The 15,253-nt window shown below is 39.3% G+C and overlaps 1 protein-coding gene and 1 pseudogene across 2 annotated transcripts in view; both read right to left on the bottom strand.

Moving 5' to 3' along the window:
- FGF14 (fibroblast growth factor 14) overlaps nt 1-15,253 on the bottom strand; it is a 583,803-nt gene that overhangs the window by 34,823 nt on the left and 533,727 nt on the right. The gene's annotated exons all lie outside the window — the stretch shown is intronic.
- Nucleotides 12,274-13,952, bottom strand: LOC126016391 (transmembrane protein 126A-like; annotated as a pseudogene).

Genomic DNA, 15,253 nt, shown 5'->3' on the forward strand with positions numbered 1-15,253 from the left:
AAACACCAACAAAAAAGCACTGGCTTTTCAGTATGACACTAACAGTAAAATCACTGGATTCAGTATGAAAATCATGCTTGGCCTGTCATTTTCCAATCTATAATCTCCTTGCAGTTAAAGAAAGTGAAGCTTCAGCCTACATCATGTATTTGTGAGTCCACAGCATTCACTGCTCCTCTTTAGCTAAGTACATGCATTTCACAAGCAATGAAGAAAACAAAGGTATCAATTAGGTCAGCATGACTAAGCAAAATTTTACATGGCATTATTATGCAGCTGTAACCATGGGCCACAGTTAATTCTATTCTTTTTCCTTCCTGCTTCACACTTCGACTGTAGAATAACTGAATTAGTGGGTCAGTAAGATTTAGGTTGACAGGTAAGAAATTCACACCAAAGAACAAAAGAGAAATAACTTGAAAATACCCAACATATGGCATGTTAAAATCAAAACCTTATCTGACCAAAACTATTCTATATGGTACCTAAATGGTGAAATATGACAACTGAAAGCACATCAGTTCAATCATGGCCATTTGTTAGGATGATTATGGGAGAAAAACATTTTTTGCTGTCAAATCCTAATTGTGCTGGAACAGTTTTCACACATTGGTAAACCACTTCATTGGGAAAAGTTTTCAGATGTGGTGCATTCCATTTTTCCAACTTCCTCTGATAGATATATGCATTATTTTAAAAGCACTTGAAAGTTTATTTAAACACCATGATTTACAGTCATTCATAACTTTTCCAACACCATTCCCATCATCTTTGTCCCCCGCTTCACACCCACCCTTCAAAGCTGCCCCTTAACAGGCACAAAATAATTTAGTGTACATTGCTTGTTACAACATAATATTTCACAATGGTATAACTAAAGGCTCATTGTTGGAGGATGTTTTGGGCTTTTTAGTGCTATTTGAGCCATCTGTGTTTTTTTCTACTTAGCTCATGGGCTTCTACACAACTTTCCAACTGAATTTGCTGTGCTTTTACCAAGCTGTCAGTTCTGTGAAAAATGGAGATAGCACATGTCTGCATATGTGGCTGCATGTTCCAGGAGCTGTGATACTTGGAAAAATCAGCAACTTAGCATCTCTTTGAAATTAGTCATGGATCTGGGCTTTTTGTTTACTGAAAAAAATCAGGTAAACATGAGGTACTGGGATTTCTGGTAGGATAGCAGTTTGTTCCACCTCCATCCCAAGAAGTCTCCAGAGAGCTCAGCCAGAAACCTGAGATAGCTGGGAGGACTCAATGGGATCATTTCTTCTATATTTATTTTTAAAATAGTTATCTCACTCTAAATAATCTTAATATGGGGGCTGATGCAACAGCACAGTAGGTAGGGTATTTGCCTTGCACATGACCAACTCAAGTTTTAATCCTAGCATCCCATATTCCTAAACCTGCTAGGAGTAATTTCTGAGATTAAAGCCAGAAGTAACCCCTGAGGGTCACCCAAAACAAACAAACAAACAAACAAACAAAACAACAGAATCTTAAGGTGTGGAACTAGAGATGATATGAGTTGCTCAAAAGTATGAAACCAATTCTTTGGCCCATATATGGAAAGAAACTTTTTTTTGATTGCTGGGTCTCACCTGGCTGTGTTCAGAGGTTACTCCTAACTCTGCACTCAGAAATCACTCCTGACAGGCTCAGGGGATCATATAGGATGACTGAGATCAAACAAGGTCAGCCACATGCAAGGCAAACACCCTACCCTACCGTCCACATGTTTTAGCTCCAGTCCCAAGGGAGGAAACATTTTATTCCTTTTCTCTTTATTTTTTTGTCTTGTTTTGTTTGAGCTCTATCCAGCTATGCTTCTTTTATTCCTATGAGCTCAGAGATCACACCTGGCAGGATTTAGGGGAAATATAGGGTCCTAGGGTTATGGGTCAGCTGAACTCAAGAAAAGCAACCTCCTAATATGTTTTGAACAACCCTACGGAGTTTCTCCTTATATTTTTTTTTCTTTTTAGACCACACCCCAGTGGTTCTCAGGGCTTAGTCCTGGCTCCTCTCTCTCTCTGTGCATCACACCTAATGTGAGGCTCAGGGTATGACACAGGCTGACAGGGATTGAACCAGCCATGTGTAAGGCAAGTGTTTATTGCTCCAGACTCTGGAGATTCTATATATTTAAAAGTTGTGAGATTTGGTAAATTTGAAAAGCAGGTATCAATAGCTATTGATCGTGAACTGTATCTGTAGCCAGGGCCCTTCAGAGACAGGTTTGGACTGTGGTGTTGAGATGGCCACTCTAGAAAGGCAGACTTTCATGGCTAATGAATGCAGCCTCTTCAAGAGCGGGGGCACCCTGTAGGCAAAGGCAACATCCACCCCAAGTATGGGGAGAGAAAGATGAGCGCCTATTAGAGCAAACATCTGGCATATTGCAATGAAGCTCACTTCCTGTGCTCCCTCCGTCATGTAGGCCACATACGTAACACACCCCAGTCACATAGGTTACCTTCCCCCAGTCATATATGTCATGTTCCCCTGGTCAAAGAGGTCACATCCTCAGATATTATATGCTGCACGTTTACCTGACCAATAAGGACCTTCATACATTCATAATTAGAAACGGAACTCTTTTCAAAGGCTAAACTTCAAGTGCAAGGTTAATAGTGTGAAAAGCCAATGCTAGACTGGAAAACGATTCCCTGCAAGAAGCATGACAGGTCAAGAGTGCCAGTTTGATTCTTCTCAATGTTCATTCAAGCTTCCACCTCACTAACTGGTTCAGGTATGTGACCAAACATGTCTCTTCTCTCTCTTCTCTCTATCCAGTGCTGACCCAGGACTGGCATTCTAAACTCACACAAAGACCTAATTACCCCCAACATGGTAAAGTCTTGATAGGAACAGGTAGCTGAGAGATTTTGCAATCAGTTAAGGACATTTTGGCCACAGGAAGGGAGGGTGTGGGCAGTTTTAGGAAGGGTATTGGATTAGTTTAAGAGTGACAGAAAAGTGACATACATTCAAGTTTTCCTGAAACAAAGTGACCAGATTTAAAAGTCAGGTCCTAGCAGGTATAATGAATGAAGTTTAATGTAGTTCACACACCATTAGGGGTTAAGTCATTAGGGTTTAATGACTGACCACCATCCCCTACTGAAGAGATGACAGCAATGCTTCAGAAAATGATTCCTAGTGGGAGGGAGAGAGCACAAAAAATAGGAGAAAGGCAGGAAGAAGTGTCTTCTCAGAGCCCTTAGAAAGATTCAACCCTACCAACTATTCCTTTTCTGATATAGGTTTCAGAATTATGAAAGAATAATTACTTGTGCTTCTAAGCCACCTAATGGAAGGCAAAATTTATACAGCCTCACAAAAACTCCAGTCAGGATGAAAATTAAGTTTCTCTATGGACATTCTACAAAAGTGTGGTATCAGTGACAGAACTTACTCAAGGAATTTACTAGCGAACAAAAAACAACAGGAAAGGGACAAATCTTGAAAACCACATGACAAGCACAACTGCTCATGACCAGTGTTTCCAAACTGCCAAGCTATTGGGTGCATAGGATTATAAAGGCTGTTCAGAATTTCAAAAACATCTTATTATATCTAAAGGGTACAGCTGTTTTGGAGCAAGCCAGCAGAGATCTTCACACTTCTCCAGCAAGTAAACTCAAGTGTAGCTAGCCCTGCTTCAGTAGGGGATGCATTTTGTTAGCAGGCCTCAGCATTTTGTCTCTACATGCACACCAAGAGAATTTGAGGAAAGCCCCAGCAAACACACTGAAGATGAAAAGATGCATGATAAAATGTTAATTTAGCATGTCCATAACCCTAATTATTTAATGTGATAATGGACTTTTCTCCCCAACACATTGACCTAAGAGAAGATTTTTTCTCATTATGCAAAGTTATAAATAGGGATTAAAGGGGGAAAATAATGAGAGAGGAAGAGAGGAGAGAAGGAGGGAGGGAGTGGGAAGAAGGAAGAAAGGAAGGAAGGAAGGAAGGAAGGAAGGAAGGAAGGAAGGAAGGAAGGAAGGAAGGAAGGAAGGAAGGAAGGAAGGAAGGAAGGAAGGAAGGAAGGAAGGAAGGAAGGAAGGAAGGAAGGAAGGAAAAAACCCAGCAAAGTCAAGTTTTGGCACATCATTAAATTTTGACTGAGAAACTGAGATTAACAGACTGGGATGGGAAAGTGGGCTCAACGGGCAAATGAAGAGGACAGGAGAATTGATAGCAGCACTGGGGTGATAGGTATGGAAGTATAGCATCTAAGTATCATACAGTGTCTGTGAGCCCCAAACAAGCATAGTCCTTTAAACTAATACCACCTCAATAGTATAAAAGAAAGTAGTAAGATCTCTAAAAAGTTAGGACTATATCTTCCAATATGACAGGGTTCAAATTCAAAGGAAAGAAAGGGCCTTTTAGGTCATAAAACATGGATATAGGGTTGACAGGGATTATTCTAATTTACCTAGATTCAGTAATGAACACATTATAAAAATTAGAAGCTGGAGGGGACCAGAAGAAAGTAAGAGCCAAGGCATTGGAACTGATCTTTGAGACCACTATGGCATCAGAGGATTGGTAATGTCATTTCTGAGGGAGATAAAGATACTTCCTTGATTGTTCTGCACAGGTGAGCCTTTGCACCCCAAGATCAGGACAGGACTTTGCAAGTAGATTGATTATTTATGATATTCTGGCTTGGTTGCTGAATTTTTTTCTTTGCTCAGGAAAAAGAAAGGCTGTGGTTGCTATAATTACTTCCCATTTATCCCCCGTAGAACGTGGGTGAAATTTTCTATTAATTAAATTTGAATTCTCTCTAATTGGTGAGTTTTAAGACAATGACAGAAAGAAATTGTAGAACATATTGCAACCAAAATAGGGTTGGTATGAAACAGACACAGAATGTGGTTTAATGAAGAGTGTTCAAAAAAAAAAGGAACCTGTCACTTATTCCAATTCAAAGATATAAATAACATACAGCATGAGATTTCATTTATAAAATTAAAAAATTCCTTTTTTATTAGGCAGATTTTTGGAAAAACTTTTATAAAAGGTTAGATGGGAGGTAATTTTCGTATGTTGAAAATAAAGGGGGATTCACTTGAAACCTCAAATTACAGTCTCTTAAAAATCTAACTGATGTGTATTAGGTATTCATAGTTTAATTATTGTTGGCTTCAGAATGACAATGATAAAGAAGAGAGAGCAGAAGACAATATTTGAGGCCACTGTTGGAGATTTAATCAAGTGTGACAACTGTTACATGTCCATTTTGTCAGCTTCTGCGACACCTTTTTTTGCTTCTTTCTGTTTATAGAAGGGTGTGTGATGGCCCTTAATGCTGTCTATTCCTCTTTTCCTTCTCTCTACACCCTTAGGAAAGGGATTTTAAAATTTCACATAGCACTTTAATGCATACCGGATCATAAATCTTTTAATGCAGGGAAATCCCTTTGAAATTCTCCAGCTCCAGCTCTTCATTTCACAGTTGAGTAATCAGTGGCACTGGGAGAAGATGCTCTCAGCCCAAGGTCACTTCACTAATAGGAAAAGGCATTTGCAGCTAATGACAAAGGTAGGCAGTTATTTTCACCGCATACACTTGAGGATATAGTGGAATTCCCCCTTTTAAAATCGATTGAATCACTGTGAGGGATTCTCTTACAAATTTGTGCATGATTGAGTTTCAGGGGTACAATGTCCGTGTACCCATTCCTTCATCAGTGTACTCTTCCTTTTACCAATGTCCCCAATTTCCCTCTCACACCTTTTTCCTCTTTCTCTCTCTTTTTTTTTTTTTCTTGTAAACGCTGTAGTTTGCAATACGGTTACTGAAGGGGTATCATGCATTTTCCCTTCTTTCAAGCAACCAGTACTTATCCAGAGTGGTTACATCCCACTATAGTCACAGTGGTCCCTTCTCTAGCCTAACCACCCTTTCCACATTGTGGCAAGCTTTCTACTAAAGACCATTCCTCCTGGCCTTCATTTCTATGGTCTTTGGGTATTGTTTTCCTAATATTATTCTTATATCCTATAAATGAGTGTGATCATTCTTTGTCTGTCCCTCTCCCTCTGACTCATTTCACTCTGAAAGATACTCTCTGAGGACATGGTGTTATATAGATGAAATAGGGGAGGAGAATTTTATGAAACTTGAATAAGTGCAAAATTAAAAGAAAGAGGCACTAGGCCAAGTAACAGCTCAAAATACGGACAAATAAGAGCAACCAGAAGAAAAATAGCAAAATGCAATATGATAGAAGCCAATGGAGATTTCTTTTTTTTTAATTTTTTTATTTAAACACCTTGATTACATACATGATTGTGTTTGGGTTTCAGTCATGTAAAGAACACCACCCATCACCAGAGCAACTTTCCCATCACCAATGTCCCAAATCTCCCTCCCCCCACCCAACCCCCGCCTGTACTCTAGACAGTCTTTCTATTTCCCTAATACATTCTCATTATTAGGATAGTTCAAAACATAGTTGTTTTTCTAACTAAACTCATCCCTGTTTGTGTTGAGCTTCATGAAGTCAGCTGTAACTTCCAGCTCTTTTCTCTTTCATGTCTGAAAGTTATTATTGCAAGAATGTCTTTCATTTTTCTTAAAACCCATAGATGAGTGAGACCATTCTGCATCTTTCTCTCTCTCTCTCTCTCTCTCTCTCTCTGACTTATTTCACTCAGCATAATAGATTCCATGTACATCCATGTATACGAAAATTTCATGACTTCATCTCTCCTGACGGCTGCACAATATTCCATTGTGTATATGTACCACAGTTTCTTTAGCCATTCATCTGTTGAAGAAGACTCTGTTTCCAGAGTCTTGCTATGGTAAATAGTGCTGCAATGAATATCGGTGTAAGGAAGGGATTTTTGTATTGAATTTTTGTGTTCCTAGGGTATATACCTAGTAGTGGTATAGCTGGGTCATATGGGAGCTCAATTTCCAGTTTTTGGAGGAATCTCCATATTGCTTTCCATAAACGTTGAACTAGACACATTCCCACCAGCAGTGGATAAGAGTTCCTTTCTCTCCACATCCCCGCCAACACTGCTTGTTCTTACTATTTGTGATGTGTGCCAATCTTTCTCAATATAGTTAAGGCCATCTACCACAAGCCAGAGGCAAATATTATCCTCAATGGAGAAAAACTGAAAGCCTTTCCTCTAAATTCTGGCACAAGACAAGGCTGTCCTCTCTCACCACTGGAAGTACTTGCTATAGCGATTAGGCAAGAAAAAGATATCAAGGGAATACAGATAGGAAAGGAAGAAGTCAAGCTCTCACTGTTTGCAGATGACATGATACTCTACCTAGAAAACCCTAAAGTCTCTATGAAAAAGCTTCTAGAAAAAATAGACTCATATAACAAGGTGACAGGCTACAAAATTAACACACAGGCTACAAAATTAACACACAAAAATCAATGGCCTTTCTATACACCAATAGTAATAAGAAAGAAATGGACATTAAGAAAACAACCCCATTCACAATAGTGCCACACAAACTCAAATATCTTGGAATCAACTTGACTAAAAATGTGAAGGACCTATACAAAGAAAACTATAAAACTCTGCTCCAAAAAATAAGAGAGGACACGCGGAAATGGAAGCACATGCCCTGCTCATGGATTGTCAGGATTAACATCATTAAAATGGCAATACTCCTCAAAGCATTGTACAGATTTAATGTGATCCCTCTAAAGATACCCATGACATTCTTCAAAGAAGTGGATCAGGCACTTTTGAAATTTATTTGGAACAATAAACACCCTAGAATAGCTAAAACAATCATTGGGAAAAAGAATATGGGAGGAATTACTTTCCCCAACTTTAAACTGTACTACAAAGCAATAGTTATCAAAACAGCATGGTATTGGAACAAAGACAGGCCCTCAGATCAGTGCAATAGACTTGAGTACTCAGAGAATGTTCCCCAGACATACAATCACCTAATTTTTGATAAAGGAGCAAGAAATCCTAAATGGAGCAAAGAAAGCCTCTTCAACAAGTGGTGTTGGCACAACTGGCTAGCCACTTGCAAAAAATTGAACTTACACCCCCAGCTAACATCATGTACTGAGGTTAAATCCAAATGGATGAAGACCTCGATATCAGACCCGACACCATAAGATACATAGAACAACACATAGGTAAAACACTCCAGGACATTGAGACTAAAGGCATCTTCAAAGAGGAAACTGCACTCTCCAAGCAAGTGAAAGCACAGATTAACAGATGGGAATATATTAAACTGAGAAGCTTCTGCACCTCAAAAGAAATAGCGCCCAGGATACAAGAGCCCCCCACTGAGTGGGAGAAACTATTCACCCAATACCCATCAGAAAAGGGGTTAATCTCTAAAATATACAAATCACTGACAGAAATTTACAAGAAAAAAAAAACATCTAATCCCATCAATTAATGGGGAGAAGAAATGGACAGACACTTTGACAAAGAAGAAATACAAATGGCCAAAAGGCACATGAAAAAATGCTCCACATCACTAATTATCAGGGAGATGCAAATCAAAACAACTATGAGGTACCACCTCACACCCCAGAGATTGGCACACATCACAAAGAATGAGATTTCTAAGTTAACTGGGTAGACCACAGTCAATATGGGAGAGAATGATAAAGACCATCACTCTTAGGTTGTAGGTTTACAAAAGACATATTATATTTAAACTATTTTCAGTTTTATATAAATAAATGTTTTTAAAAAGACTAATTAAATTGTCACTCATTGAAATACATTGGTATTCACTTCAGGGATGGTCACAGTCTTACTGAATTAGTTGCAGCTGTCTCATCCAACATCAATGACAATGATGTATTCTACTTCTTTCTAGATTTGTAGGAGTCTAGTAAAAGCTTCAAGAGCAGTCCCAAACTTATTTTCCTCAGTTCTTCACCGAAATGTATTACCTTAGCTGGCATACAGTAGGTACTCATTAAATGTTTATGGATCCAATCAAGATTGTGACATGAGTCTTGATTTTGTCTTTTGTAAGAATCTCTGGCAAATGTAGAATAAGAAAAGCGAGGAAGTGTTTTGAAAATGCCAAACTTGTATCTGTGTAAATATATGTATATATTTAGAAACATATGCATATGTTCACAAATATATGTATATATATACATATACATGTATATATACAATATGAAAATACCACTATTTTGATACATATTACTAATGATACTTAAACTCAAACATGTCAAAAAGTTTTATTTACTGGGAACTTTATCCACTATTGGAAGAAGTACTGATAAAAAAATAGCTGGGCCTGGGACCAGAGACATAGCATGGAGGTAGTGCATTTGCCTTACATGCAGAAGGACGTAATCCCTGAGCACTGCCAGGTGTGACCCCTTCCCCCCCCAAAAAAATAAGAGCTGGGCCTGCTTTGTATGTGTTCTGAAGGTAGTCTGAGTCCAAATTGTTGACTTATGTGAATGAATGTTGAAAATGGGCTGTTTTTATAGAAATATATACTAATGAGGATGCAATTAAAACTGAATTATTTATGACTGGGAACCAAGGGATTCTCAATGTAGACACTTGCAGGTAAATCAATAATTGTTTCTCAAATTCTTTCTGATTTTGGACAAACTTCTAATTCTGCTTCCTTTCTAAGCTGCCTCGATCACATCAATTTCTCTCCCTGTGATCAAGTCATGGACTGCCAGGTATATGATCTTCATCTGTAGCTCTCTTGAAATATCTGGGGCCCTATCAAGAGCCAACTTGCCTACTGTGTGAGAAATGCTGAAGCAGAGGATGAAAGGCGAATCTTGCAGCAAACTCCACTTATCAAAAAGCTACTCAGTATCTTACTGAGCTGAGCAAGATTCTGTTGGCTCTGAGTTCTGGCTACTACTAACCACACAGTATCCAAGGCCATACCTTGACACCGAGTCTAGTGACATATTTTAAGTAGTGACCACTATGGTTAAGCACAAGAGTTTTGTATTCGCCATAAACTATATGTTTAAGTTTAAATCACACCCAATGATAGACATCTGAATATCAGCCGGTCAAAGCAAAACTTTGACGCTAGTGATAAGTAAATGCATTTATAGAGGATCTAAAGAAAGAAATACAAATCCATTTTAGTTTCTTTTTTATGAAAATAACAGCTGAAACAACACTAATTGCTAGTTATTTCTCTCTCTTAAAAATAACTATAAAATTCTATATAAAATATGACATAATTATGCTGTTTAAAGTAAAATAACAACTTGCATGTATAATGCACATATATTCAAAACATATGCACATTTAATGCAATTTCATAGACCTGTGTTCTCTTTCACGGGGTTTTTATTTTGTCACTTACTGTGAACTTGTCAAGTGACTTCACACGGTGACATATCTCAGAGATTGGACGAATCTGGAATCCATTTAAGATCTTTTTTCTCTCTTGGAAGAAAAAGACTGTATGTTTTGAGAGAAACAGTTGGCCCAAAGTAGATATAAGGGAAAGACTTTCCCATTTAAATAGCTGCTATTTTTATCACTGGAACCAAACCAACTTATCCATAAGGAGAAAACACACTTTTGTTGTTGCTGAGACATTCTGAGAGTCTGGGGGTGGCAGGGGGAAGGGCCGTGGAGTTAAACTTGCCAAGGAGTTTTCTCTTGTATGGCAGCAAAGTGTCTTAGAAAAGGCAAGGGGGTGGGGGGTATTTGTACTTATTTCTTTGCATCTAAGTAGTTGAACATCACAAAGAGTGGTGTCTAAGGAGGATGAAGCAACTGGCTGGGGGACTATGTGGTGGGGACTACAGTTCTGTCTAACCAAAGGTGCTGTGAAGGTGGACAGGAAATGCAAAATATGATCAAAACAGAAAGTTCTTTGTTCCCTTGATGCTAAGTTTGTATTTTCATGGGATTTTAGTCATTACCAAGCCAAGTGGAAAAAAGCATCTTTGCACTTGGCAACCATCCACTGCTAGACACATGAGCTAGGAGACTGAGATCCTGTGTGTACTGACATCTCAGAAAGACAGTTTCTCAGAGGAACCTGAACATGGGTCACAAGGCAATCATCTCCAAGATGAAGGAAAGTTCACAAGTCTTTTGTATAATTCCTTGAAAATCAAAACAAGGGCCAGTCCTTAGGACTTTCTTTTGAATTCCATTTCTTCCAAACCCTACTCACAGCAGGGGTGGCAAACAGTTGGAAGAGGCACATCTGCAGACCCAGTGACCTTTCAGTTCTGTGGAAACAATAGGATGCATTTTTCATATGTGTCCATTTCTCCCTCATAGCTACCTTCCTGGGTTAACTTGTCCAACAATTAAGAGACTAAAGCTGAGAAATGGACACCTGAGGCAGCCATCTTGGGAAGGTCTGAAACAAAAAGCTCTGGAAGACATTAGAACTGTCTTAGTGAGAGGCCATCATTATGAGGATGTGCTTGTCTGGGGCCTGTCCTTTGTCCCCTGGATAATAAGTGGATCATAAGTGGCTGTGTTTTTCTCCTGCAGCAGGAATTTACAGGGATTTCACTTTCAGTTCTGAGAAAATCCACTAAATCCCCTCACAGTTCTATAGATCAGATCTTAGTTGACCAATGCAGTTTCCTGACTGGCCCATTCAGGAAAGTCCTCAGCCCAGTGGAGCTGCGGTCCACTGAGGAATTGGAGCAAAGCCCACACTTCTTCAAAGAGATTTCCTGTTTGACGGGTGGTCAAAGGCTACTAAAGCTTTGTTCTGTGGTAAAACCCTCCACACAGACACTCCTTCTCACCCTGGAATATCTGTCATTAAGGACCAAAGAACATAGACCCACAAAATATCTGCCATTAGAGGCCACAGAACAAAGAGCAACTCTGCATTCAAACCCAGCTCAGCTCAGTGCCTGGGTCAGAGCAAAACTTACAGAATCATTGCCTGACAGAGGAAAGGCCAAAAGTGCTGCCCAGAGGAGGGCTGAGGGGCTTAGTAACGGCCATTCGACTGACAGACTAGAAAACCCAAGCTCAGAGAGCAAAGGGACTGCAAAGAATGAAAAGCAATGTGAGCCCGGGTTCAAGTTACCCTCCTTCACAGAGATGGAAAGCAGTAGAAAGAAAGGGAATGTGCTAAAGATTCAAGCATCTTTCCAGAAAACCACCAGCCCTGGCTGTTCTCCAGCCTTTTCTCCCCCCATGAGATTCCTCTAGACAGAGAGTCCACAGAAACTAGGCTAGCTGCAAAAAGAACATTCTGCAGAGTGATGCAAGGACACACTGGGACAGGCTAGTGAAGAGGCCAAGTCTTTGTTAGCTCTTCTTTGTAATATCATAATTGGCCAAGTTCAGAAATTGACGGGAGACTGGTGTGACCCATCCATGCCACACTCCAGGGCTGTCACCCAAATGCCAACGTTGATCTCTAAATTGAAGTGATGCTTTTTGCTGGCTCAGAGACATCTCTTCATTGCACTTCTAACTGCAAAGGAAAAAGGTCTCCCTAGGGGAACCTTGGGATCACAAATGCAACCACAGCTGGGACTCAAATCACTTTTGATTACATTCATGAAGAATTAGGTGCCGAAGAGACTTTGGATTCTAAAATAGCATCTATTTTATCTCAAGGTGAGAGAGCAAAAGAGAGGGGGGGAGGAACAGGAGGGCGGGAGAAAAAGGGAGAGGGTGAGAGAGAGAGAGAGAGAGAGAGAGAGAGAGAGAGAGAGAGAGAGAGAGAGAGAGAGAGAGAGATTGTAAATTTTCTCTAACTCCCAACTGCCCTTTGGGATTTCCTTTCCAGAAGGGAAATCCCTCTCTACATTCTGGAATAAAATTGTGTTAAAGGGAGAAAAATATCCTTGAGTTCCTTTATGCAAGCAGCTAATAAATCTATAAAAATTTTAGGTTATGACTCATGTTTCCATAAATCAGACAGAGAAGGTAAGGCTACCAAATTATTAAAAAGTAATATGTAATTTACCTGTAATATGTGATTTTTGCCAAAAGACAATTGCTCACCTAAGCAAGCATCATTGGGCTTAAATACAGCCAGATTCTATTAGGTGATCATTTTTCTGATCCAGGAGTTCCCCTGGCCAATCCAGACTCTACCTCTTGCCAATACATGCAACCTGAATATTACAGCACACTTTCCACTTGTGTAAAAAGATCAGGGCCAAACTAAGTTGTCCAGTAGCCTCAGCCAAAGCTATTTTCTAGCCTTCTTTTTTTGTTTTGTTTTGGTTTGGTTTGGTTTTGGGACCACTCCACAGCATTCAGGGGTTAATCATGGCTCTGTGCTGAGAATTACTCCTGGCTGGTTCAGGAGATCATATGACATGCTAGGGATCAAACCCAGATCAACTGCATGCAAGGCAAATGCCTTACCTGTTGTGCTATTGCTCCCACCCTTTTCTGCCATCTTATATGTATATATACATATTATATACCATATGTATATAATTATATTTTTGTGCAATCTTATTGAACAATGATTGAATTTCTTGTCTAGGTTCAGTTAATTGAAGAGCCTTTAAAAGTATTGTTTAGGCTGTAAACATAGTCTGAATCAACATGGGAAATAGCATCTTTCTAAAGACAGGCTTGGAAATCCCAATCTAGTAAATTAGGATATTTCCTCTTTCCGGTAACAGAACTGAGCTATACCTGGCTGCCAGACCACCCTTTTCAGGTATAGCCAAGAAAACGAGGTATAAACCACCCAAAATAAGAGCAACCAGCCCTCCACGTATTATGTTACAGGTTTCACAATTCAAATCACCTGTACTTAAAGCTAGATTTATAAACCCACATTTAACATGTGACAAAAGAGACTGTTTGCTATGAGGCCACTGAGAGCAGCATTAATTCCAATGTATGATGGATCCATACTCAAGTGGGTTCCTTTCTGCTTCTGGAAGTTAGATTTTTCTGTTTATAATATTAAAAATAAAGTTTTCCTTAGCAGTATTATCTGGTTCATGATTTTCCATCTTGAGCCTCTTCGCACAGCTGCTCACTGCAAGGTCTGTCCAGCTACCCTGTTGGTAGCCATCTTGGCTAACACATGACTCACTGCTTTGCTGGCATTCCTATGAGACTCTTTTCACCACTTTGGCTCTCATTCTTATGGATGAGCACACATTGTGACTGGTGTCTTCCTCTCCACCAAGGCTATTCACTTGTATTCACTGGTTATAATGACCTTTCTACCAGCCCTGCTCTTCATAAAGTGTTCCTCACTTTCAGACTCTGACTCTAGTTCTACTCCACCTATGAAAACTAGAATCTTTGGGCCCTTATAAACTGTGTTTCTCTTCTATAAAGGGTTTGTAGGCTGTACTATAGACTTTATATATAATTCTGTAGTGGAATATACACATGTATTCTCACACACAGACACAGATTGTACTTTTATTCCAGAAGAATTATTTTCTTTTTTTAATTTTCCCACCAGTGCCTGACCAATTCTTTTTTTAATGAATTACTCTATTTAAACACAGTGGTTTGTTTACAAGTTGTGCATAATGCAGTTGGTATTGTTTTTACAAGTGTAAAGGTGTTCATGATTGAGTTTCAGTCATACAATGTCCAACACCCTTCACAGTGCATATTTTCTGCCACCAGTAACTCAGTTTCCCTTCTACCATCTACTCTGTCTACCTCTTAGGCAAATAACTCTCTCTTTCTCTCTCTCTCTTTTTGTTTTAGACACCGTTGTTTGAAATAATCTTACTGAAGGGATATTATGTATATTACTTTCCCATCTTTAAGCACCCAGTTTTTGTCCAGAATGATAATTTCCAACTCTCAATTTCATAGTGATCCCAGGTCTGCCCTAATTGCACTCCCCTGCTCTTTGTGGCAAACGTCATACAATGGACTAGTTCTCCTAGTCCTCATCTCTATTGTTGAGATTAATTCTTCAGTTTCTGTTCTCCTAAAGTAAAGGTGACAGTCATGAGTCCGTGATATTGTGTTCCCAAATAATAAACACAAGCATGTAAAAGTCCAACACACTGTCAAAGAATCATCTGCTCTTCTTCCTTGGCCTTCTGGATGCTGAGAACATCCCTTAGTTGTCTCTACCCCCCTAAACTTTATATAACTCAACACTCTATTGGAAGGCCGAAAGGCCTACAATCCACATTCAGGCAGACACTAATATTATGTCCCTTCCTTTGGAACCCCATAATCCTTTCCACTGATTTTTCACACAGTGTTTATTATGGGAACTTAGCATAGTTACATTTGTCTGTTGTCCCACTTAGTTATCAACCCTGAAGGAAAAGGA

Source organism: Suncus etruscus, chromosome 8 (assembly GCF_024139225.1).
Source record: "Suncus etruscus isolate mSunEtr1 chromosome 8, mSunEtr1.pri.cur, whole genome shotgun sequence".
NCBI classification, from domain to species: Eukaryota; Metazoa; Chordata; class Mammalia; order Eulipotyphla; family Soricidae; genus Suncus; species Suncus etruscus.